The 24,204-nt window shown below is 38.3% G+C and overlaps 1 long non-coding RNA gene across 1 annotated transcript in view; it reads right to left on the reverse strand.

Annotated features, from left to right (window-relative positions):
* Positions 1-653: 653 nt before the first annotated feature.
* The window catches only part of LOC148125771 (uncharacterized), a 29,500-nt gene continuing 5,949 nt past the window's right edge, over positions 654-24,204 (reverse strand). The window contains exons 3-4 of the long non-coding RNA XR_015743685.1: positions 11,197-11,284; positions 654-1,836 (exon numbers count right to left, since the gene is read on the reverse strand). This is a non-coding gene — a long non-coding RNA (uncharacterized LOC148125771). The remainder of the gene's footprint in view (positions 1,837-11,196; positions 11,285-24,204) is intronic.

Consider the following 24,204-nt stretch of genomic DNA (forward strand, 5'->3'; position numbering starts at 1 on the left):
GAAGACCTGCAAATTCCCCTATCCTGTTATTCTGCTTCCCCTACTCTCAGTAGTGGTGGAGCTCCAGATCAATTTCTTCAGATTGTTCAACATTCTGTGCAGGGAACAGATATAATCTTTATGCCACAGAGGAAGTCCGGTATGACTAATCAGATGTAATCAATCATTTTAAAAAAAACATTAAAACAAATGGCTGGGGTGTTGTTCTAAAGCTTAAGATCAGTTTTTTGATCAAAAATAAATAATGCTGCTTTTGTAACAACATTTTTTAAAAATCTGTGTAAAATGAGGGGAGGTAATTTTTTTGGTCTCCATCCTTATAGAATCCTTTGCCATTCTATTTACATTTTACTGATGCTTGGGGACTATAATGTTCTGAGTTGAAATTCCCAGAGTATCACATGCATTTTTAATAGTTTTCAACCATCTGCTATTATATCAAGCTTACCTTTTATGGTATATCACTTACAGGCCACTAACGTCCAATCCTAACCATAACATTTTGAAGGAATGCTGCAGAATTGGCAAGGCTATGTAATAATTATTTTCATGAAGATGAAGATTGCAACCCTGTACATGGTTTGTAAATCAATTGTGAATAAATAGGTTAAAGCCTATGCATAGTCTTCGGGTTGTAAGTCTTCTTCTTTTTTAATAGATTTTTATTATGTTTTCCATCAATACAACTCAAATAATAATCACATTTTCAACAGGTGTTTTCACATCTACACATAATATTATCTTATAAGTTTAATACATTTAATATACATCTATCAATAACTATTATCTATTATCTATTATCTTTATCAATAATTGGTTCTATCTTATATTCTTATATACTTTACATATTTACATATTTACAGATCACTTTCTTAAGGTCTCTTGCAATTAATCTTTACCTCTTATTTCTTGTATCTATTCGCTATCCATTCATACCATTTGTGCCAAATTGAATAATACTCGGAATCCTCTTTCTCTTTCATTTTTAACATAAGCATGTCCATTTCTGCGCATTCCATTAACCTTTGTTGGACTAATTCCTCACTGGGGGTGTTGGTTTTCCACATTTCTGCGGAAGCTATCCTGGCCGCAGTTAAAATATTAAAATTATATATTTTATTTTCTTTCGGTATTGATCTTTAATAATTCCTAATAGGAAGAGTTCTGGTTTGGATTCAGTTTGGTAGCCTGTAATTTCCTGTAACCAGTTTTTATTTTTAGTCCAATAAGTGCCTTGGTCTCAGGGCATAGCCACCACATATGATAGAAGGTACCATCATTGTTGGCATTTCCAACATTTTAGACTTGGATTGGGATATATTTTAGCCAATCTTGTTGGGGCCAGATACCATCAATAAAACATTTTACACAAGTTTTCTTTGTATGATGAGGATGTTGCTAATTTATAGTTTACACTCCATAATTTCTCCCATTCTTTTAGATCTATATTGTATCCAAAGTTCTGTGCCCAGGCTATCATGGCACTCTTCACCATCTCTTTTTCTATTTTAAATTAGAGGTTTTCAGCCGTCTGCTGTTATATCAAGCTTACCTTTTATGGTGTATCACTTACAGGCCACTAACATCCAATCCTAATCACTTCGTTCTGGATCAAATAAATAATTTATTTTCATTTTTTTAATGTAAGCAATTGGAATATATTACCCAACATGAGATGTCGACAAAATAATTTTAAAATAAAGCTAATGTAAAATTATTTTAAACTCCGGTGACTGCAATAAAGCTTTATTTATCATCTTTCTATGATTTTAAATACTTCTTTCATCTGTTGTCTTCTAGGTCCAACTGGGAAATTCAGCTGTGCTCCTGCATACTCTGTAAGACAAGAACAAGTGATATTTGGAACACAATATATTTCCAGTATCTGTTTACTATTCCTAATTGATGCAGATTGGCATATACAACATAACCTCACACATGTTTGCCTGGAAATAAATCCAGTTTCTTTCAGGACAATCTAGAGTAAAAGTAAAATGAGTTATGGTGGAACTTGGGTTTTTATTTTATCTAAGGTCAGACTGGCAATTTCATTGGTACTTTAGAATAATTGCAAGTGGTAAAGATATGGTTTTATTGAGCATTTGTGTAAGGAGGAAAAAATAAACTTTTCATTAAATTAAGGCCATCATCTAAAAAAATATCACTATCCTTTGCATGTTTTGGACTATAAATCTCACAATATTTTGTCTGTACTTTGTTGTTGTTAGTTGCAAAGTCATGTCTGACCCATCGCGACCCCATGGACAACGTTGCTCCAGGCCTTCCTGTCCTCTACCATCTTCTGGAATCCATTTAAGCTCATTTTTCTATATTAGCTGAGAGTTAAAGACCAAAACATGTGGAGAGGCTAGGTTCATTGGTTATGTAGATCAGGGCTGTCCAACTCCTGGCCCATAGGCTGGATGCGTCATGCACTGGCCCTGCCCATGCCTGATTTAGCAAATGGGAATAAAGTCCCAATACATCACGTGATGCCGCCATGATGCCATGAGTTTGACACCCCTGATGTAGATCACCTTTCCCCCAATTTCTTCAACTTCTCTCAAAAGTGCCTTCTGATAGAATATATAGTTCTGTAAGTAGACTTAATAGCATTGGTCATTGTAGGAGAAAAACTACAGGTGAAACTTGAAAAATTAGAATATTGTGCAAAAGTTCATTTATTTCAGTAATGCAACTCAAAAGGTGAGACTAATATATGAGATAGACTCATTACATACAGAGCAAGATAATTCAAACCGTGATTTGTCATAATTGAGATGATTATGGCTTATAGCTCATGAAAACCCCAAATCCACAATCTCAGAAAATTAGAATATTGTGAAAAGATTCAATATTCTAGGCTCAAAGTGTCCCATTCTAATCAGCTAATTAAGCCATAACACCTGCAAAGGGTTCCTGAGACTTTAAATGGTCTCTCAGTCTGGTTCAGAAGGAGTCACAATCATGGGAAAGACTGCTGACCTGACAGTTGTGCAGAAAACCATCACTGACACCCTCCGTAAGGAGGAAAGCCTCAAAAGGTAATTGCAAAAGAACTTAGATGTTCCCAAGTGCTGTATCAAAGCATACTAATACAAAGTTATGTGGAAGGGAAAAGTGTGGGGAAAAAAGGTGCACAAACAGCAGGGATAACCGCAGCCTGGAGAGGATTGTCAGGAAAAGGCCATTCAAAAGTGTTGGGGACTTTTACAAGGAGTGGACTGAGGCTGGAGTCAGTGCATCAAGAGCCACCATACACAGACGGATCCTGTACATGGGCTTCAAATGTCATATTCCTCTTGTCAAGCCGCTCCTGAACAATAAACAACGTCAGAAGTGTCTTGCCTGGGCTAAAGAAAAACAGAACTGGTCTGTTGTCCAAAGTCCTCTTTTCTGATGAGAGCAACTTTTGCATCTCATTTGGAAACCAAGGACCCAGAGTCTGGAGGAAGAATGGAGAGGCACACACTGCAAGATACTTGAAGTCCAGTGTGAAGTTTCCACAGTCTGTGTTGATTTGGGGAGTCATGTCATCTGCTGGTGTTGGTCCACTGTGCTTCATTAAGTTCAGGGTCAACGCAGCTGTCTACCAGGAGATTTTGGAGCACTTCATGCTTCCTTCCACAGACGAGCAGTATGTGGGTGCTGACTTCATTTTCCAGCAGAACTTGGCACCTGCCCACACTGCCAAAAGCACCAAAACCTGGTTCAATGACTGTGGGATTACTGTGCTTGATTGGCCAGCAAACTCCCCTGACTTGAACCCCATAGAGAATCTATGGGGCATTGCCAAGAGAAAGATGAGAGACATGAGACCGAACAATGCAGAAGAGCTGAAGGCCACTATTGAAGCATCCTGGTCTTTCATAACACCTCAGCAGTGCCACAGGCTGATAGCTTCCATGACACGCCGCATTGAGGCAGTAATTGCTGCAAAAGGGGCCCAAACTAAGTACTGAGTACATATGTATGCTTATATGTTTCAGAGATCCAATATTGTTCTATGTACAATCCTTGTTTTATTGATGGCATGTAATATTCTAATTTTCTGAGATAGTGGATTTGGGGTTTTCATGAGCTCTAAGCCATAATCATCACAATTATGACAAATCATGGCTTGAACTATTTTGCTTTGCATGCAATGAGTCTATCTCATATATAGTTTCACCTTTTAAATTGCATTACTGAAATAAATGAATTTTTGCATGATATTCTAATTTTTCGAGTTTCACCTGTATGTTAGTCTATGATAGCCCAAAATCAGGATGCATCTGGTAGCATCTTTTCAAAAATTTATTAAAAAGCATAAACTGTCACACACTACAGCTGATTTGGTTAATTAGTTTGAAAAGATGCTACCAGATTCCTGATGTTTAATATTGGTAAGAACGTAAGAAGCCTTTCAATATGAATTATTTGGCCTGAGTGTTATAACTTTTCCATAATCATGGCTGGTTCCTATAGCAACCATGATTTCTTTCTTAATAGCATTCTAAAGCTAAATTTTAAAATTCTAAAACATAGAATTTACTGAGTCTGAGCCATTTATCCAGCAATGGTGGCCGGAAACATTTTTTCTAGGACGTAATTGTGCAGTAATGAATCAGCCTCAGATGGTCTTGGCATATGCCAGATCTCACGTAGGCAATGTCTTTGATACGTGCCAGGCCTCACATAGGCTGAAAGCAGGTATCAGGAACAAAGAAAGTCACCCAGGTAAAACAGGTATCAGGAACAAAAGAACGACACCAGAAGCTACTAACTGGACTACAGGCGCTGATTGGTTACTTTGTATCCATTAAACACTGTGATTGGATGTTACAATGTATCCACTAAAACTTTTACTCTTATGTTATGTTGATGAAATGAAACTTTCTCCTTTGTGACGTATCCCCATGTGTATTCAATAAAAGAGCTTCCCCGAGCACGTGGTCGGGGCAGCTCACCCGAGATAGAACCAGCCTGGTGTCTTTCTTGATGCATTCGATGATTCAGTGAGAAGCCCTCCAAATGCGGAGAAAAGCCACATAATTGGTACACTCTACATTGGTAAAGAGAAACCTCTTGTTCTAAGTGGGAACTGTACTTTACCAATAAATTACAGCAAAGATCCAAGAAATTTGAAAATGTCATTGCCATCTCATGAATTCTATCTTGCCCTACTAACGTTAATGAATGTTTGACTTAGTTTGGTGAAGCAACCATAAAGACATTATTTTAGGACCTATGGGACCCAATATTTCATTTCTGATTGCTGTTTAGGGAATGGCTTTTCCTATCTAAATAATACATCACTACCTTCACAATTTTCCTTTTACATTTGGCATCCTGGGTCATGAGTCATACTAACTGCAGCGTAGAGATTGCTTGCTTTAAGAACATTATATTCCAGGTTGTGCAGCATTTCAGATTTGATTCCTAAAAAGTACATCATGGTGTGATCATATCACTGGCCTGCAACTCTTTGAAGTTGCCCTGCAATGCAAGCTGGATTGCACACTGACATTTTTTTAGCAAACTGTTGCCTGAAATGGACTTTGGAAAAAGCCAAGGTCTTGCATCTAAGCCAACTCAATTGCACTACTTTCTGCAGTACTACTTTGCAAGATGGATGGATGGATGGATGGATGGATGGATGGATGGATAGACAGACAGACAACAGATGATAGGCAGACATTGCCCTCTGTTTATTTTGTTTTGTCCATTTTATCAAACTTTGGCAAGTGTTTAAAAATATATAATAAAAACCGGGAGTAAATGCAGAATAAATACAGGTCATCTTTGATTTATGACCACAATTGAGGCCAAGATTTATGTTGCTAAATGAGAAATTTGTTGTGAGTTTTGCCCCATTTTACAACCTGTCTTGCCACCTTTGCTGTTAAGTGAATCACTGCAGTTGTTAAGTTAATAACATGGTTATTAAATGAATCTGGCTTCCCCATTGACTTTGCTCATCACAAGGTCGCAAAAGCTGATCACATGATCCTGCAACAGTCATAAATATGAATGTAAGTAGCATCTGAATGTAGTCAAGCATCTGAATGTAAAGCATGAGACCATGAGGGATGCTGCAACAGTTGTAAATGTGAAAAATAGTCATAAGTCACTTTTTTCAATGCTGTCGTAACTTTGAATAGTTACTAAATGAACTGTCATACATCAAAAACTATCTGAAAATAATAAATAAATAAGCCAACCATGTGCATAATACATAAGTCAGAAAAGGACTTTGCGATTCCTATAGTTGATGTCAACATTCAAAGGTTCAATGGAAACATCAAGAAAGTAAATATCTTTACTAAAGTGAACCAAGTATAATAGGATAGAAACCTCCTTCAGTGTCTTTTAAACATGACCTAATTTCAAGTAGGAAAATCTATGATAAACTCAAGCTGATTGTATGCTGGTAGCATGTTCCCTATTTTCTCCAAAAGAATAGAAATTTAATTTAAGTAACATTTAGTTTAGTGTTTAATGTTTTTAGTGTAGCTTACTTCACTTCATTTCGCTTCACTACTTGACTTGACTTGACTTGACTTGATTTGACTTGACTTGACTTGAGTTTGATTTTTGGTTCACTGTTGACTTCAGGCAACTGTCTGGACCAGACACTGCAGTTGTCTTGAGAACATTTTCAGAAGTGTCTTTCCTTTGCTATCTTCCTAGGTCTGAGAAAGAGTGAGCGGTCCCAGGTCACTCAACTGACTTTGTGCTTAAGGCAGAACTAGAACCCCCAGACTCCCAGTTTCCAATCTTCTCTCTTTAATCATTATACCAGACTGGCTTTCTGCATTCTTGATAATAGCCTTCTAAAAACAAAACAAAGTCCAACACCATCTGCTATTTATATTTGTCATCCTTGTTCCTATTTGTCTATCTTTGCGATGACTTACAAGTGTAATCTCGTATAAATTGAGTGATTTAAAATGTCACTCAGGAAGAAGTGATGACAGGTTTTATGCCGAGCAAATGAACACTTAGGCATAATGTGGCTTAGTCTTGCTTTCTCCCTCTCCCTCTCCCCCCCACTCTCTCTCTCAAACAAACAAACAAACAAAACCCAATATTTATTGCATTAAAAATGTGACTAGTAAACAGTCAAGGCACTTTCATACATTTTAAAATTGAGTGGAATTTGCTGAAATTTGTACTCTCCATGTGTGTGCATTGAGATAAGCACATACACACATATTTTATTGCTAGAGCTAAATTTGGCTGCATTTAAGTGGCACTGAGATGAAGATGATCGTGCCAAGACAGTTGATGTCAAATACTTTCCTACAATAAACTTTCTCATGCACCATAACATTCAGTAGCTTTGATAGATTTATGAATGCAAGATAACATACCAGAAAAATACTCATATGTCCTGAGCTATCATAAAATATATTTCCAGTCATTAAAATAAAATAATAAATAAAATAATAATGATTGACACAGATGGTTTGTGCTAAGTTGGAAACAGGACTCAGTCACACAGTTTCTAGCCTGTGCCTTTAATCACTACACCAAAATGGTTTTCTAATTTAAAATAGCACTCTGTCCCACAAAATAATAGACAGGAACTACTTATCCATTGTCATTACCATATTCTCAAGAATATAAGATAGCCATCATACTTCAAAGAAAAAGAAAGTTTCTTTAAAATATATGGCTATCGTGTTCCTTTTAGGTAAATACAGTGTGACATCTTGATATCATTTTAAAACATTTTTTAAAAATGGCCTATCAACTTTCTAGCTGGTTAATACATTACCAATAGGATAAAAAAATTCAGAGTTTTTTTCAGAGTTGTCCAGATTCTATAAACAATTCCAGGTATTTGAAGAGCAAATTCTAATCCTTTCTCCCCTGCTTGTGGCATTTCAAAATCAGAATAGAAATGTGGGATACAGTGCACAGGAAACTTACTTATTTCATGAAAATATTTTCCTATAAGTTATGTTTCCTATTTGGTATATTGGAAATGTTGAGAACAGGACTTCTACATAAGCAAGTAGAAGTATGGATCTCTATGATATTTTGCTCTGGTGCTAAGTACTGAGTTAAATTCATATATACTCCTATGTTTCATTATTTCAATATTGTTACCAAATTAAGATCAATCATATGCATTTGGGTCCTTGAATTTTAATCTCTCTCAGGCTCTGGAAACTCTGGAAATATACAAAGGATGCTCAAGACACTTTCCTTCATGTCCTTATCCTATTCATGTTCCTAAAATCTTGGAAGCTTTTTTTTTTCAATCTTCAGAAGCTGCACATTCAATGTTTCAACTTTCAAACATTAAGAACATCTCTTGAGGTGAATTACCTGACTCAATAGCAGTAACCGCAAGATGGATCGTGGACTTCTAGTGCAGGGGTCACCAACCTTTTGGACCTCAGGGACCACCAAATTCATAATTTTAAATCCCACAGACCAGAGACCCTGGGAAAATCCCAAAATAAGTCTGCAGGGAAATTTCCCATCCCGTTTTCCTACCGATCGATCATTCTTTATTTGGGATCGCAGGATACCATCTCCGGTTCCATTCTCAGGGGGAGAGAGAGAAACCTTTGGCTTCATGCAAGGAAAGCACTAGAAGAAGCAGAGTTTTTTTTTTCTCTTCCCCCAAACTCCACCAGAATGGTGCAGCCTCTTGGAGCAGGATGCCTTGCCAGGTCCCAAAGATTCATTTCTGGCGGAGTTTGGGGGAGAGAAAGAAAGACTTTTGCTGCTTCCCTTGTGTGCAGCCAAAAGCAGAAGAAGAAAGAAGCAGTCTGGTGGCCGGGTGAGGCGAGTGGGGCAAGTGGCCTTTCTCCCCTCCCCTTCACCACCTCTTATGCACAATGCAAGCAATGCAAGCCTCGTGTTCCCACAAGCCATGTGGGGCAGTGCAGCCTTGTTAATTAATCCACCCAGCCTGGATTAATTGCTTCAGGGGGTGCTTTGGGGGTGACATTTCTCTGTGGACCTCTGAAATTTTCTTGCGGACCACCAGTGGTCCCCAGCCCACAAGTTGGCGACCACTGTTCTAGTGGACAATCTCTTAAAAATGAGCCAGCGGTGTGCTGCAGCTGCCAAAAAAGCCAACACAGTCCTATGCTGCATTAATAGAAAGATAAAATCCAGATCACATGAAGGGTTAATACCACTTTATAATGCCTTGGTAAGAACACACTTGAAATATTGCTTCCAGTTTTGGTTGCCACACTCTAAAAAAGGTGTTGAGACTCTAGAAAGAGTGCAGAGGAGAGCAACAAAGATGATTAGGGGACTGGAGGTTAAAACATACGAAGAACGGTTGCTGGAATTGGGTATGTCTAGTCTAATGAAAAGAAGGACTACTGGTGACATGATAGCAGTACTCCAAAAAAGAGAGGGTCAACCTATTCTCCAAAACACCTGAAGGTAGGTCAAGAAGCAATGGATGGAAATTAAACAAAGAGAGAACCAACATAGAACTACGGATAAATTTTCTGACAGTTAGAAGAATTAATCAGTGGAATAAATTGCCTCCAGAAGGTGTGGGTACTCTAACTCTGGAGGTTTTTAAGAAGAGACCATTTATCTGAGCAGGGGATTAGACTAGAAGACATTCAAGATCCCTTCCAAATCTGTTACAGGTTGTCCTGGACTTATGAATATAATGGAGCCCAAAATTTATGTTGCTAAGTGAGAAATTTGTTAAGTGATTTGTGCCCCATTTTATTACATTTCTGGGCACATTTGTTAACTGCATCACTGCAGCTGTTAAATTAGCAAAACAGTTGTTAAGTGGATCTGCCTTCTCCAAAGATGGTCACATGACCCCAGGACACAGCAACAGTCATAAATAGGAACCAGTTGCCAAGTCTCTGAATTTTGATCACATGGCCATGGGGATGTGGCAACATTTGTAACTGTGAAAAAAAGGTCATAAATCACATTTTTCAGTGCCATTGTAACTTCAAATGGTCACTAAATGAACAGTTGTAAGTGGAGAAGTACCTGTATTCTGTTCTGTTCTAGAACAAAGTACGATATTGGTTCTTGATGGACTATTAAGACTGACTAACTTCATGCCTGACGCTCCAATTTGGATTGTAAGATGCATTTTTTTGCATATATTGTTTTTGGCACATTTGTAATTAATGCTGACTTATTTTGTAGATAATTTTTCTAACTTGCTGTTCTTTTTGTCTCCCTTTATCTAAACATGAAAACCAGTCTGGTATAATAGTTAAATCTATAGTAGAGATCAGAAGACCCTGAGTTCTGGTCCTGCCTTAGGCACAAAACCAACTGTGTGACCTGGGACCATCACTTTCTCTCAGCCCTGTGAGGAACTTCTGAAAAACTTTGCCAAGAATACTGCAGGGACTTGTCCAGCCAGTGTCCGAGAATGGGACATGAATGGAATGGAATGGAATAGAATAGAATAGAATAGAATAGAATAGAATAGAATAGAATAGAATAGAATAGAATAGAGAAAGAATGGAATGGAATGGAATGGAATGGAATGCAATAGAATAGAATAGAATAGAATAGAATAGAATAGAATAGAATAGAATAGAATAGAATAGAATAGAATAGAATAGAAAATAAGCATAACATTTCTTCAAATCATTTTTAAGTTAGAAAACTGCTTGAAAAATCTGGGAATGCTTTGTTATTTAATTTAGTTCCCCTATTGGTTGAATATTTATTTTTATTTATTAATTTTATTTTTATTTATTAATTTTTTTTATTTATTTATTTTGATTTGTCAATCACTTATAAGATAATTGGTATAAGTATATACATAGATATGAATACATGAAATGGGTACATATAAGAAAAATAAAAGAAACAATAGGACAGGGACGGTAGGCACATTGGTGCACTTATGCATGCCCCCTACAGACCTCTTAGGAAAGGGGTGAGGTCAATAGTAGACAGTCTAAGGTTAAAGTTTTGGGGGTTTGGGGAAGAAGTATATGTGCAAAGTAGATAAGTCTGTCTGAAAAGGCAAACAGAAGCCAACTCTGTTCCATTTTATCATGTTCCTTTATTCTTCCTCCTGATCATAAAAATAGCCTGGGGCATAATAATGTATTTTCAGAGAAGCTGTACACAGGTTATGCTTAGAAGTTCCATGTCTGAGGTGCCTACGGCAATTATGGAGAGTTACAGATCCAAGAGCACCAGGATATCTTCTCAGTGCATATGAGAGGACTGAGAGCCTACCTGTCTGTCACTATCTGAGACTGCAGAGAAGAGAAATCAAACACTTGCCGGAAGAAGTGGAGCCTTGATTTCCCATTCAAAATTCCCTCTGAAAAAATAAAGGGAGATCACTTTACAAGACAGAAGCATTTAGACATTACTCATGCTGTAGCTGCAGTTATCCATTTATGAACCATGCCAGGAAATCTTTTATGTAGCTTCAGCTAAACGTTCAAAATACTTCGGGCAGGGAAAGGTGTGATGGTTGGAATCAATGAACTGGTCCACAGAGAATTCTATTTCCTTTAAATTATCTCCCATGTCCCAAAATACTTACTATTTCTGCTAACCTGCCATGCATATGGCGGTATTAAGTCTGTGCAGAACTTGGATTTGAAGGAAGCGATGAACAGAATTATCTGTCTGAAACTTAAAGCAATTGTTTCTTCTCCTGGGATTGTACAGCTGCCTCAAAGTCTTGGAAAATATCATAAACATTTCTTAAAACTATCTCCAGAGATTCCAGAAATGCTTTGATGCCTAGTTGGCATTTAACTATTGTGTGATTTGAAAAACAATCTATTTTGTTCATGTTTAATTTTGGCAGCACTATCAATGGGCATAAAACAGAAATACACAAAACCCACTCTGAATCAGGATTCTATTTATTTATGTATTTAAACTTTATTTATTCAATTTGTATACCTGCTCATCTCACATGTGTGACTCTGAATGGTTCACCTCATTAAAAACAATCAAACAGCATAACCAATAAACAAAATGCAACAATCAACAAAAAAAACCACCCAATCACCCCTATAAACCTAAAATAAAACCAAAATGCACCGGCCAGGGCAAGTCATGCATCCATCAATAAAGCCATTTGGCTGGGTCCAAATTAAACATTTAAGGGAGTGCAAATAGGTTTACATGGACTAGAAAGTTTTCCAGGATTTCAGGCTTGGTTATGATTCTCCTGCAAGAGTATATGCTGCAATCTGTGTTTCAAAAGTTTTTGAGACTGGAAAAATCAGAAGGAATGAGATACCATACAACTGAAAAACGGAAAGGAAGAAGAGAAATGAAAGAGCCAAGGTGAGTGAGAAGTAAATGTGAAAAAAATACATTTTTACATGTACATAATCCTGATTTAGTTTGGAGAGCTAAGTCACAAATTTCACACAAAACTAAAGACAAGTTGAACATGGTAACAAAGGTAAAACATTCAAAGACTGTGATTTAGATCCATAAAGTAGCAACGACCTAAGCTGGCAGGTTCTCCAAAGGTTTCTGCCAACTCAAACAAAACCTCAAAAGAGTCTTGTAATACAAAATGCAGAATTACAAAAGATGAACCTTGTCCCCTTCTAGTATTAGTCACTCAATGACTTTGGAGGCTATCAATGAGGCATTTTTAGCTGAAATTTCAAAGTAACCTAATGACACCGATGGCACCAAAGAGGCGAGGTTGATGTCCTGAAACCCCTTTTTTCTTTAAAAACCAATTTGCCATTTACTCTGATGGCAAATTGGCAAACTATTTGAATTTAAACATTTGAATTAATTTGAGTTGGAAAAAAAAGAATGGCTCAGAACATTTCCTGTATAAAATATAAGTTAGGAAAGTATACCCTCTTTGACAAGTTTGACGGCCAATGTAAACCAAATGATGCCATTGTTGCGTAGGTGATTATCAAAGACAGAACATTGACGCTCCTGGATCGTGGTTTCATGTTGAGGCCAGAGTGGATAGAAGTGGTTCTTTGATTTCATTTTTGCTCTTTTTATTTCTCAGAAGACTGTTGATTGGTCACTCAAAATATATAGATTTTCCTCTTACAGCACCCCTTCAAGTGACAGTTGCCAAGATTTGGCTGCCACTAAAAGGCAGCTTGTACAGAAAGCAACATAAATGGCTTTTAATGAGGATAAGGTTGCCTAACCTTGAGGACAATATATGTAGGAAGAGAAGTGGAGGAGGGATAGGAATTGGACAATATGGTTTTAATAATGAGCCTACCTCAGAAATATTTTTTAAAAACAGTAAATTATTTGGCTCACAAAAGGCTTACTGAGCACCTAGCAACAAGCCTTTTTGTATTGGAATAATAATAATAAAAACTCTGAATAAAACTGCTTTTAATAATCACTGTTCTATGTATGATATTTCTTGGACATTCTTTTCACTGACAGAAATTCAGATTTGCACCAACCATGAAGATTCCAAGTGCCTTTGATCATCTTCTACTTATTAAGGCAGGTCTAATTCTCTCCCTTTCCTCCCCAAATAACACCTGTAGGTACAAGGGCCTCTGTATAAGTCTCACAGTAATTTTAGCAAGCTTTGGTGAACTGCGCTTCATGAAATGGGCATGAAAGACTTACTTATGAAAACAGTCATTTTTAAATCAAGGTGCTTCTCCAAATCCCACCGCAAGCTCTTTCAGTGGAATTCAGTAGCTGGCATGTTGCAAATTGCAGTCTGGCTTTAGAGGAATGGAAACACGGCTAACAAGCTTCAAGTCAAGTGAATGTTTGGGTATTCCTAAGAATTACGTTACGTGGGATATCAGGGTTAGAAAATGGGAAACATGACCAACTGAGCTTTCATCAACAATATTTCATTTAACATTTGTTTTTTTACATTTTATGCCATCCATTAAGCCCATTAAAACCAGGTTCCCAGGTTTTAAAATGAATTGCTTTGGGCTAAATGACATGGAAGAGTTGACTCTTTTCTTTAAAAAAAAAAACACAATATGAATGACAGTATAGTAATTGGGTAAGGACCAAATTTTCTTTCTTCTTTCTAGGTTTTTTTTTTTTTTAATTTGGGGGAATTATTTTTCACTCATCAATTTGTCCGTTTGGAGAAAAGCCATGGAGAAAAATATGGATTTTTGCTGTGGAAATAGGGAAATTTTTGCAAAGGGCCTTGGTGACTTTGTGGTGTAGATTTTTCCAAATGGTCTTCTTCTTCCTATATTGCATATATGTTGGGGCCCCAGCTCCTGTGAAGTTGGAGAACTGTAGTTCCAACCCAGCAAGAAGGTTGCACTTTAGGAAAGCCTACTTCAGCCTATTACATTTAAGATATGCAATACAGGGTCTTGCTACTTCATCACTGATGGACGTACATCCTAAACTTAAATCTTCTGTAGTGAAGCAGAAGATGCTATCCTCTGTTTCACCAGAAGTTTTTGGTTAGCTGAAATATGTTTCTTTGTGTCACTCCTATGTCACTCCTGCTCATCAAAATGATGGATTTCTATAGTCTTTCCATTTATAACTGATGTTATTTCAGTTAGAAATTAGGAAAATGTGACACATTCCACATTTGTAACTTCCAGTTTTTAGCCTTTGGAATTGGAAGAAAATAGTGCAACTTGGTAAAGTAAATGAACTTTACCAATTGGGCAATTTTGCTAATATTTTTTGACCAGTTTTTGCCTGGTCAACAGAGGCTGTTAACCTCTTTGCACTTGAGCCAGGAAATATATACTTCAGATCTATTCTGGTGGCATTGCTCATTCTCAGAAAGTTTTCAGTGGAACATTGGTGCCTAGAATTTTAAAATAATATAGAGTATATTTTGTATTATAAGGAGTGCAGTATTTGGTTATTTCATTGTTTCTGTAAGTCCTAGAACAAATGCATGATACAAACTACCATGCTGATACTGAAGACCAAACACAGCTCATACCTATAAGTTGTTTTTCAATGAATTGCTTTGATGCAAAAGTCTTTTTTATAAAATGAGACACCTGGAGGTTGTTTATAAGAAGAGGGTGTTAAAATTATACCAAAGCTTTATTATTTCATAATTTCTCTTATCTAGATTTAGAATAGAAGTTCTTGTTATAACTGGGTGATGTGAAGAACTTTGTAAGGATATCTGTGTGGAACCTTTCCAATTCAAACTTTATAGAGTAGAATCAGAGAGCGCTCCATCTGCCAAAACTCAGCTGGAGCTCCAAAATCAAATAAAGACAAAAATGCTGCTGAGTTTTAGACATATTTCAGGCAAGCTCTCAGTTCAAAGAAAGCAAACCTAGCAGGCAGTAAGGGGGAAAATCCTATACTTATAGATCTCCTCAAAAGTATTCAGTCCCCTTTTCTTAGTGTATAGTGAATGCTGAAAAGGATATTATTAGACGTGATAGATTGCAAGAATGTAACTTTTCAATGCTTGCATTGTGTTACTCTGGCAGCATTTACAAATGAAGATGAAGCAATTCTGGAAAATGAGCAGCTTCATGTGAAAACAGAAACTGATATAAATCTTTCAGTGTTAGGCATCCATGTTGCACTATGCACTGATCAAATACAAAGAGTTATAGCTGCATTTGGTTGTAAAATTATTAAATATGCAAGTTTATTTATATATTTCAAATGTTGTATGGTTCTTCGAAGTTTATAAAATGGCAAAGCTGCTCAATACTACAAACTCATTAAAATAGAATAATCCAAACAGCATCTTTGGTACTTTACTTCCAAATCCTGAGAGTGATACAAGCTTCTAAAATCTGAATAGATAATAAAAGATTTAAGAAAAAGGCCATGTCTTCCAATTTTCTTTGCAGCAAATATAACTATGGTTATAAATTTCTGTCTTATTCCATGATTACACACAAATAACCCCTTACTTTTGCCTATTATTCAAAAAATAATCATCATCAAAACTAAAAGTCAAAAGTACATTTGTTTCTGTTTCATGCAAAAAAAAATCTATCGAGATTCTAATCAGCCAGAAATGGAAATATTGTCTTTTTTTCTTTGATCAAAGGTATGAATTAAACCAACTCTGGAACTTCCATCATTGTTCATCCATTGTTAGTAATTTTCACTTTTGAGGCTATAATACTCTCACTGCAGCTGTCATACATAAAACTATGAATTCTTCCTAGTTGTTTATCCAAAAAAAAAAGTCTCTGGTTTAATTCTACCTTAGTCTTTAATATCTTCTGAATAAATTAATATATTTTTATACCTTTTTTTTTTTACTTTCTTACATGTTCCCCAATCATATGGTTCACATTTCCCAGAAAGATTCAAAATACCTTTATACATTCTAGTCAATTTTTCTGGTGAGAAATATCAAGGAAATATCATTTTATAAAAATTCTATGCTAGAACGTAATATAAATTTCAGCCTTTTCAACAACATATTTTCTTGTTGTTCCATTTGTATATTATAGCCAAAAGGTTTAGGCCATTTGATCATACATTCTTTCATACACTTGATCTTCTTCAGTCTCATATTTCAGCAAATGTTTTTATATTTTACCAATAATATGTTTGTCATTCGTACCCAATTCTGTTTCAAACTCAATCTTACTTTATTCAAAACTGTAAAAGAATATCCCCTTAAACAATTGTCCATAAGAAAACAATTGACAAGTATATCCTTCTGTTGTCAAAACAATGATGGAAGTTCCACTCTTGTTTTCATTTTGCAATCAAGTGAAAGAATCAAAAAATATAGTTGGAAAACTCTTTTCAGGTCTTACTCCCTTTAAGCAAATTGTATCTGGCAAAGGTGGTTTGTAATCAGAATATAAGTATAAAGTTTGTTTTTTAATTAAAAAATAAACCTAAGAGTCAGAAATACCCTTTGTGTATAGATCAGAGGAATAAGGCATAACCACAGATTAAATACATATAAACTTCAAAAGTAGCTGAAAGGGAATGACAACTTGTTTTATATAAGGGGTTAGATCCAGATTTAGTTAGACCAGACTCAATCAAATCAATGAAACTTGTCCCGGAGTTAGTCATGAAATTAGCCATAGTTAATTTCAGCACACTCTTTAGAACTAAACATCTTCCAATTCCAATTTCAGTACTAATTCTATACTTTTCTGACAATTATTTCTAATGAAGAAATAAAGAAAAAAAATATTTGCTTGTATGTAGCTCTCTTCTCTTGGCTGGTTTAGGTTCTTTCCATCAGTTCCACGATAATTCAGCTCTCCTTCCTTCCTTCCCTCCTTCCCTCCTTTCTTCCCAGAACAACCTCATGGGGATTTCACTATGTCCACAAAAAGAAGAAAATACAAGCTTAGCATTTCTATAGAGTGAAGGTGCCATAGCAATTGACTCTTGACTTTAAAGAGATGCAATTATTCTTACGGAAATTAGAAATTCCATAGCTTAAGTATCTCCCACGATCAAAAACTATGATTAAGATTTCAAAAATAATGCACACGACATTTTCTGAAATATGAGCAATTTTTAGTTTTCAATCATGGAACCATTAGAAAGTCACTCATTCTCCTGGGGTTCAGAAAGCTCTTAAGACCTGGCTGTATTCCCAGACCTGAAATTAATTTGTTTGTGGAGCCCTTGTTGTCTTTCTATTGTTAGCACTGTTTTTATTTCAATGTGTCTGTTTTCTTCCATATTTATAATTGTTTTTACTCTATTTTTTAATTTTGTAAGATCCCAACAACAATCTGTGAAGAGAGTGACCATAACAAATTATTATTATTATTATTATTATTATTATTATTATTATTATTATTATTATTATTATTATTATTATTTCTTCTTCTTCTTCTTCTTCTTCTTCTTCTTCTTCTTCTTCTTCTTCTTCTTCTTCTTCTTCTTCTTCTTCTTCTTCTTCTTCTTCCTCCTCCTCCTTTTTTCTTCCTCTTCCCTTGCTCTTAGGAAATTTATATAAATGTGTGTGTGTGGGGGGGGGGGGACGAGCGGTCTGCCACCTCCAAGTGGTGTCCCCTGGATGCGCGAAGCCGTCAAACGCTGACCGTAACTGAGAGCAGCCCCTCCGACGACAGGCCCACGCGACAGGCCGGCTGGAGTACTCAAATGCCGCATCAACATGGTGGAAACGTCCACTACAAAACACACGTCCAATGCTACCGCGTTCGGGGGAACCGACGGGCGCAGACCATTGGCCTGCGCCAAAAATCAACGAAATGGTCCACGCGGAAAGCACGGCGCACCTGCACCGTGTGAGAAAGCTATGGCGACCGCGTCCGGGTCCGATGCGCATGGAGACTACCCGATCCGTGTGAAAAAACGCAAGCGGGGAACAGAGGACTGCCAGACGCTCAAGGTGGCCACCTGGAACGTGGATTCGCTGACTGGACGCTCGACCGAGATCGTCAGGGCCATGCGGGACAGGAAGCTGGACATCTGCTGCCTCCAGGAAACTCGCTGGAAGGGCAACAAGGCTATGACTATAGACGGCTACAAGATCATATACACCAGCTGTAAGGAAAACCGCGGCGGTGTAGCTGTGGTTGTCAGTCCAAGCTGGCAAAGTTCCGTCGCAGAAGTTAAGCGCCTCACAGAACGACTGATGATAATCGTCATAGCGACCGAGAGGCAGCGCCTACACATCTTGTCCGCCTACGCCCCTCAGACCGGATGTCACGAGGAGGAGAAGGATACCTTCTGGGAACTGCTCGACATCCAACTCAGGCAGATCCCACACGAAGATGACATCATCATCTCGGGCGACCTGAATGGTCATGTAGGGCGGGACAAAAACGGACACCAGTGCCACGGCGGGCACGGCACAGGCGATACGAATGAGAATGGCCAGAGGATCCTGGACTTTGCCGACTCCCATGATATGACCATCACGAATACCTGCTTCATTAGGCGAGAATCTCAACTCCTCACCTACCATAGCAGAAACGGGAGCCACCACACACAGATCGACTACATCATCGTACGACGAAGAGCCGCTAAAAACGTGCTCAACGCCAAGGCGTACCCGCATTTAATCGAGCAGTCAGCACAGGCCGCTGATGGCGAAGATCAGGATCAGCAAGCCCAAGACCAGGATTGACAAAAGGAATGCAGACCAGCCACGAATCAAGTGGTGGAACCAGAAGAAGATGGCGGGACCCCTCATCAAACCGGAGCAGTTCCTGCAGATGGTCGACGGGCCACAGGAAGCGTGGTCCATGCTGAAGAGCACTGTTCACACTGCCGGCTGCCAACAGCTTGGTTGCACCAAGCCAGGATGGAGACGCATCGAACGAGATACATGGCTCTGGACACCGGAAGTACAAGATGCCGTACACCTGAAGAAACGGCTCTACAAGGCCTTTCTTCAGGACAAGACCAGCGAGAAGCTCTGCGAATACAAGGCGGCCAAAAAGGCAGCCAAGAAAGCAGTAGCGACAGCCAGAAGCTCCCACTACGATGACATCTACGAGAAGCTGAACACGCGAGAAGGCGAGAATGAGATCTACCGCCTAGCCAAAAGCAGACACAGGAAGACCCTGGACATTGACCAGTTTCATGGGATCAACGACGAAAGGGGAAATTTGATCGTCAACCCCAGAGACGCTGCGGAGAGGTGGCGGCAATACTTCGAGAAGATCTCCACCGAGGAGTTCCCACACCCACGAACCCCGCGAGGTGACCCAGTTGAAGGCCCAGTCTCAGGCATTTATGCCAGCGAGGTCGCCGACGCCATCAAGGCCATGAAAACGGTAAGGCAACAGGACCAGACGACATCCCTGCCGACTTCTGGAAAAAGGCACTACCGGGCTCGGCATTGTGGCTGTGCGAGCTGTTCAACAACATCGTCTCCACGGGAAAAGTGCCACACGACTGGTACCGCAGCACCACTGTTCCGATCTGGAAGGGAAAGGGCAGCCCAGCGGACTGCTCCAACTACAGACCGGTCAGGTTACTGTCACACACTATGAAGATCTTTGAACGCGCCCTTGATAAGCGCATTCGGGACATCGTCGACATCAGCGTCAACCAGGCTGGATTCATCAAGAACTGCGGCACCACCGACGCCATCTTCGGTGTGCGGATGCTGATGGAGGCTCACAGAGAGAAGAAAATCCCACTCCACACCGCCTTCCTAGACTTGGAAAAGGCCTTCGACCGAGTCCCGCACGATCTCATCTGGTACGCACTGCGAGACCACGGCGTGCCTGAGCTGCTCGTACAATGGGTCCAACTCCTATACAGATGTCACAAAATCCGTAAAAGCGGCAGCTGGGATATCAGAGGAGTTTAATATTACCGTCGGCGTACACCAGGGCTCTGCTCTCTCACCACTGCTGTTCATTCTGGTGATGGACACAATTACACACGACCTGTACACGCCCGCCCCATGGACGCTGCTCTACGCCGATGATGTGTTCCTGGCCAACCTGTGCAAGGCTGAACTAGAGCACCGAGTCCAACAGTGGCACGACCGCCTCGAGCAGTTCGGGCTCGGCTGAACCTAAAGAAGTCCGAATACCTGACCACTGACAATGAAATGACAGGCTCCATCCACGTGAACGGGCAGGAGCTACCACGCGCCTCCACCTTCAAGTACCTGGGAACTACTCTTGGGGAAGAAGGCCTACTACAAACTGAGGTGGCAGCCAGGATCAATGCAGCGTGGGGCAAATGGAAGTCCGTCACGGGCGTCCTCTGTGACAAGAAGATGCCGATGCGCCTGAAGGCGAAAATCTATAACTCTGTGGTGCGCCCGTGGCCATATATGGCGCAGAGTGCTGGCCGACGACCAAAGAAGTCGAAAGCAGACTCCAGATAATGGAGATGCGAATGCTCCGATGGTCGGTAGGCCTCACCCTACTCGATCGCGTCAGGAACGAAGAAGTGCGTAGACGGTTCAACGTCGTGCCCATCCCCACGGTCATGAGGCAGTCCCGGCTATGATGGTTCGGCCACGTGAGCCGCGCCAAGGAAGAATCCATCATCAAATCTGTAATGAAGGTGACTGTCGGAGGAGCGAGACCGCGTGGTAGACCTAAACAACTCTGGATGGACACGATCAAGGCCGATCTAGAGATCGCGAAGGCAGACCCGACACACGTGGCAGACAGAGAGGTGTGGAAGCAGTACTCAAGGACATTAGCGGACCTCGCCCGAGCGCAAGACAAACGCTGAAGAAAAAGAAGAAGAAGAAGTGTGTGTGTGTGTGTGTGTATGGGTATATGTATATATTCTATATATATTCTTATGTTTTCGTAGGTATTTATATGTATGGTATTTAGGTTTCTTCGGGTATTTTCTCACATCTTAATATTTGTGCTTTTAAAATTATAGCGACGTTTCTACAGAATCTCATCTGCCATCCTCAGGCTTGTGTAAAACGTCACTATAATTGGAGTTTTTTGTTCTACTCCATGGGATCTACACATACATATGCATTTCTGAGACTATAATTAAATATTTAATTGGGGGGGAAAGCAAAAATCGTTGCCCAATAATTTTGCCTATCAGATGCTAAAATATCTGTCAGAGCCAGCTTCCTCAATCTTTATAAAAACTAAATGTCTATGGAGATTCTCAGTCATCCAGGTCAAAGATGCTTTTTTCAAGGGGCAATTGGACTTTCTTGTTTTTCTTTGAAGACATTTCGCTTCTCATCAAAAAAGCTTCCTCAGCTCTGATTGGATGGTGGGAAATGGAAGGATTTATACACCTTGCAGACAGCGGGTCATTTGCGTTCTTTTAGTGGGTTCTTAAGGTCACCTGGAAGTTTATTTGTGTTATAGGAATGTATTCAAAGAAAAAATAGAAAGTCCAGTTGTCTCTTGAGAAAAGCATCTTTGGGACTTCTAAAAACTATTTTCTAGATGGATTTTATAGGAAATGAGATTCTGAATGAACACAAGAAGTTTATTCAATGGTTGAATTAGCACTATTTCATAAGACGTTGAGGAAAGGGTTGGAAAAAATACAGACGTAGCTTGTTTTTTTAAGTAATTTTTTTTTAAAGGAAAGTTTGAAGATTTAAGTTTGTCTCTTTTTAAGTGGTTTGTTTTACAAGTCAAACACTTCAAAATAGTAGCATTTTCCAGACATCCTCAGACTATACCTAGATATAGGTATAGCCAGGGCAGTGGAAGCAAAATACCAATAATTCTAGAACTTGCATTAAAAGGTTAGAAAGGTCTTTTGATGTTATGAAGATTCAATAGTATTTCAGTGTCACCTAAACTGATGAACATTTTTAAAGCAAATATTGAGGTTGAAAGTATTAAAATAGAATCACCCTGGCCACACAAGAGGTGAGTTGCTCCATGTCTTGCCATATATTATGTCAAATAATTGCTATACCAGCAGCACAAGAACATGTCTAAAAATAATTATCACTGCTTTTGCCTCAAAGCCATTTTTTTACAATGAAGCTAAATCCAAAATAACAAATCAGTCATTCTCCTGAGCCAGTTGTTTAACCTGGATCACAGACAATTTCAGATCACATTGCCTTACTTCTATCAAAAGACCAAGACCTCCAGGTACTCTGTTCAATAATATTTGCTTCAATACCGTAAAAACATATAATCCTGAAATAAGCAGGTTATTAAAACCAAGGGATAAAATTGAACAAATAAAACTCTGCAAAATTCAAGAATCAGTCTTTTCTTTTTCCAGGAATATCCTCAAGACATTGCAACTTAAATCAATCACAAATATTTAGTAGTTCTTAATTCTTTGAATATGTGATACTTCTTCAGTCACTATTGAAAAAAAACAATGTAAAGCAGTACTCAGTATATTTTGTTTCAAAAAAAAATTAAAAATGAACAAGCCTAACAGCAGAGATAACTGTAGTAAATCAGAAGTAAACATTCTCTAAACCTGAAAACGTTCAAATCACATTCATGTCAGAAGCACAAAGTCACCTCTGGGTTGAAAGGATTAGCCAATGACATCACCATTGCCTGGGGGACACCCAGTTGGGGGCTCCATTCATGTTCCTGGCAGGCACTGGAGCAAAGAATGACAGCTTACCCCATCTCGTGGCAGCATTCAGGTCTCAAACACAGGCCTGCTAACTTCCAATCCAGTGTCGAAGCCATGCGAGCCAAGAGCTCCTTAACTTTCAAATTTTTAGGACAATATTACAACCATTTACAAAAAGAACACTGATTTTCCTATCTTGTGAAAGAACAAACATATAAGTATTACAATAAGTTTTCTGTAAGTTTTCTTTTTCCAAAACGTTTTTAAAATTTTTTTATTCTTACACATCTCTTCATGTGAGCAACATGAATCTGGATTATAACACTTGTACATAGTGATGCTTTCATTTCCATCAATCTTATATAATATAATCTCATATCATTATCCATTTCACTCATCTTTAAATAAGTTTCCATTTCATATTTCAATTCATTAATTCAATATCAATATCATTTCGTCCACACATACATTTTCAATTTTTTAACCCCTATTATTCCCATTTTCAGCTTACCATCTATTTTATTTTACATTCCACATCATTATGTTTTCTCTAAGTATGTTAATATATATGCATAACTTTTAATGTTAATATATAAAGTTAATATAAATGCATAACTTCAACCTTAAACTGTCTACCATGGACCTCACTCCATTCCTAAGAGGTCTGTAATGGGGCGTGCATAAGCGCACCCCCATGCCTACCGTCCCTGTACTACTGTTCCCATTTATTCGTACTCATTTATTATGTATATACTTATACCTGTTTATACATATATATTTATATGTTATGTTCCTATGTATACTTGTTTTCTCATACATGCTTAACAAAATAAATAAATAAATAATAAAAACTTATTCTATGTAAAAAATGCTACCTGCATTCAGATTCTTTATCTTATTTAGGGAAACAGTACTTGTAAAATCAGTCACTACTTCTTTTCCTTCGTTTTCCTTAATGAATTGAAATGTAAAAGAGAAACTTCTTAATGCAGTTACTAACATAGCAATGACAAGTGGGGAATATTTTTAGGGGAATAAATCTAATGTTAAACTTTCTCAGGAAAAATAATTTAGTCATCTGTGAATGTGAGTTTTGTGACTAGCTGCAATCGTCAAACGAAGCATCTTGTGAATAGTTGCAATAGGCGTACCAAATTAAATGAACCTACTTCTAACTACTGCAAAGGGCGAACATTAATCTAATCTTCTGTCACCTTCAGGAATTTACCCAGTCTTGAGCTGCTGTGTTTCAAACAGTTCCCTCCGCTCTGAAGCAAAAAATTGTTACTTGACCAAGTTAAATACTTTAAAACTGCTGAAGAGAAA

This window comes from Pseudonaja textilis, chromosome 4 (assembly GCF_049901715.1).
Source record: "Pseudonaja textilis isolate UNSWEBS1 chromosome 4, rPseTex1.2, whole genome shotgun sequence".
Lineage (NCBI taxonomy): Eukaryota > Metazoa > Chordata > Lepidosauria > Squamata > Elapidae > Pseudonaja > Pseudonaja textilis.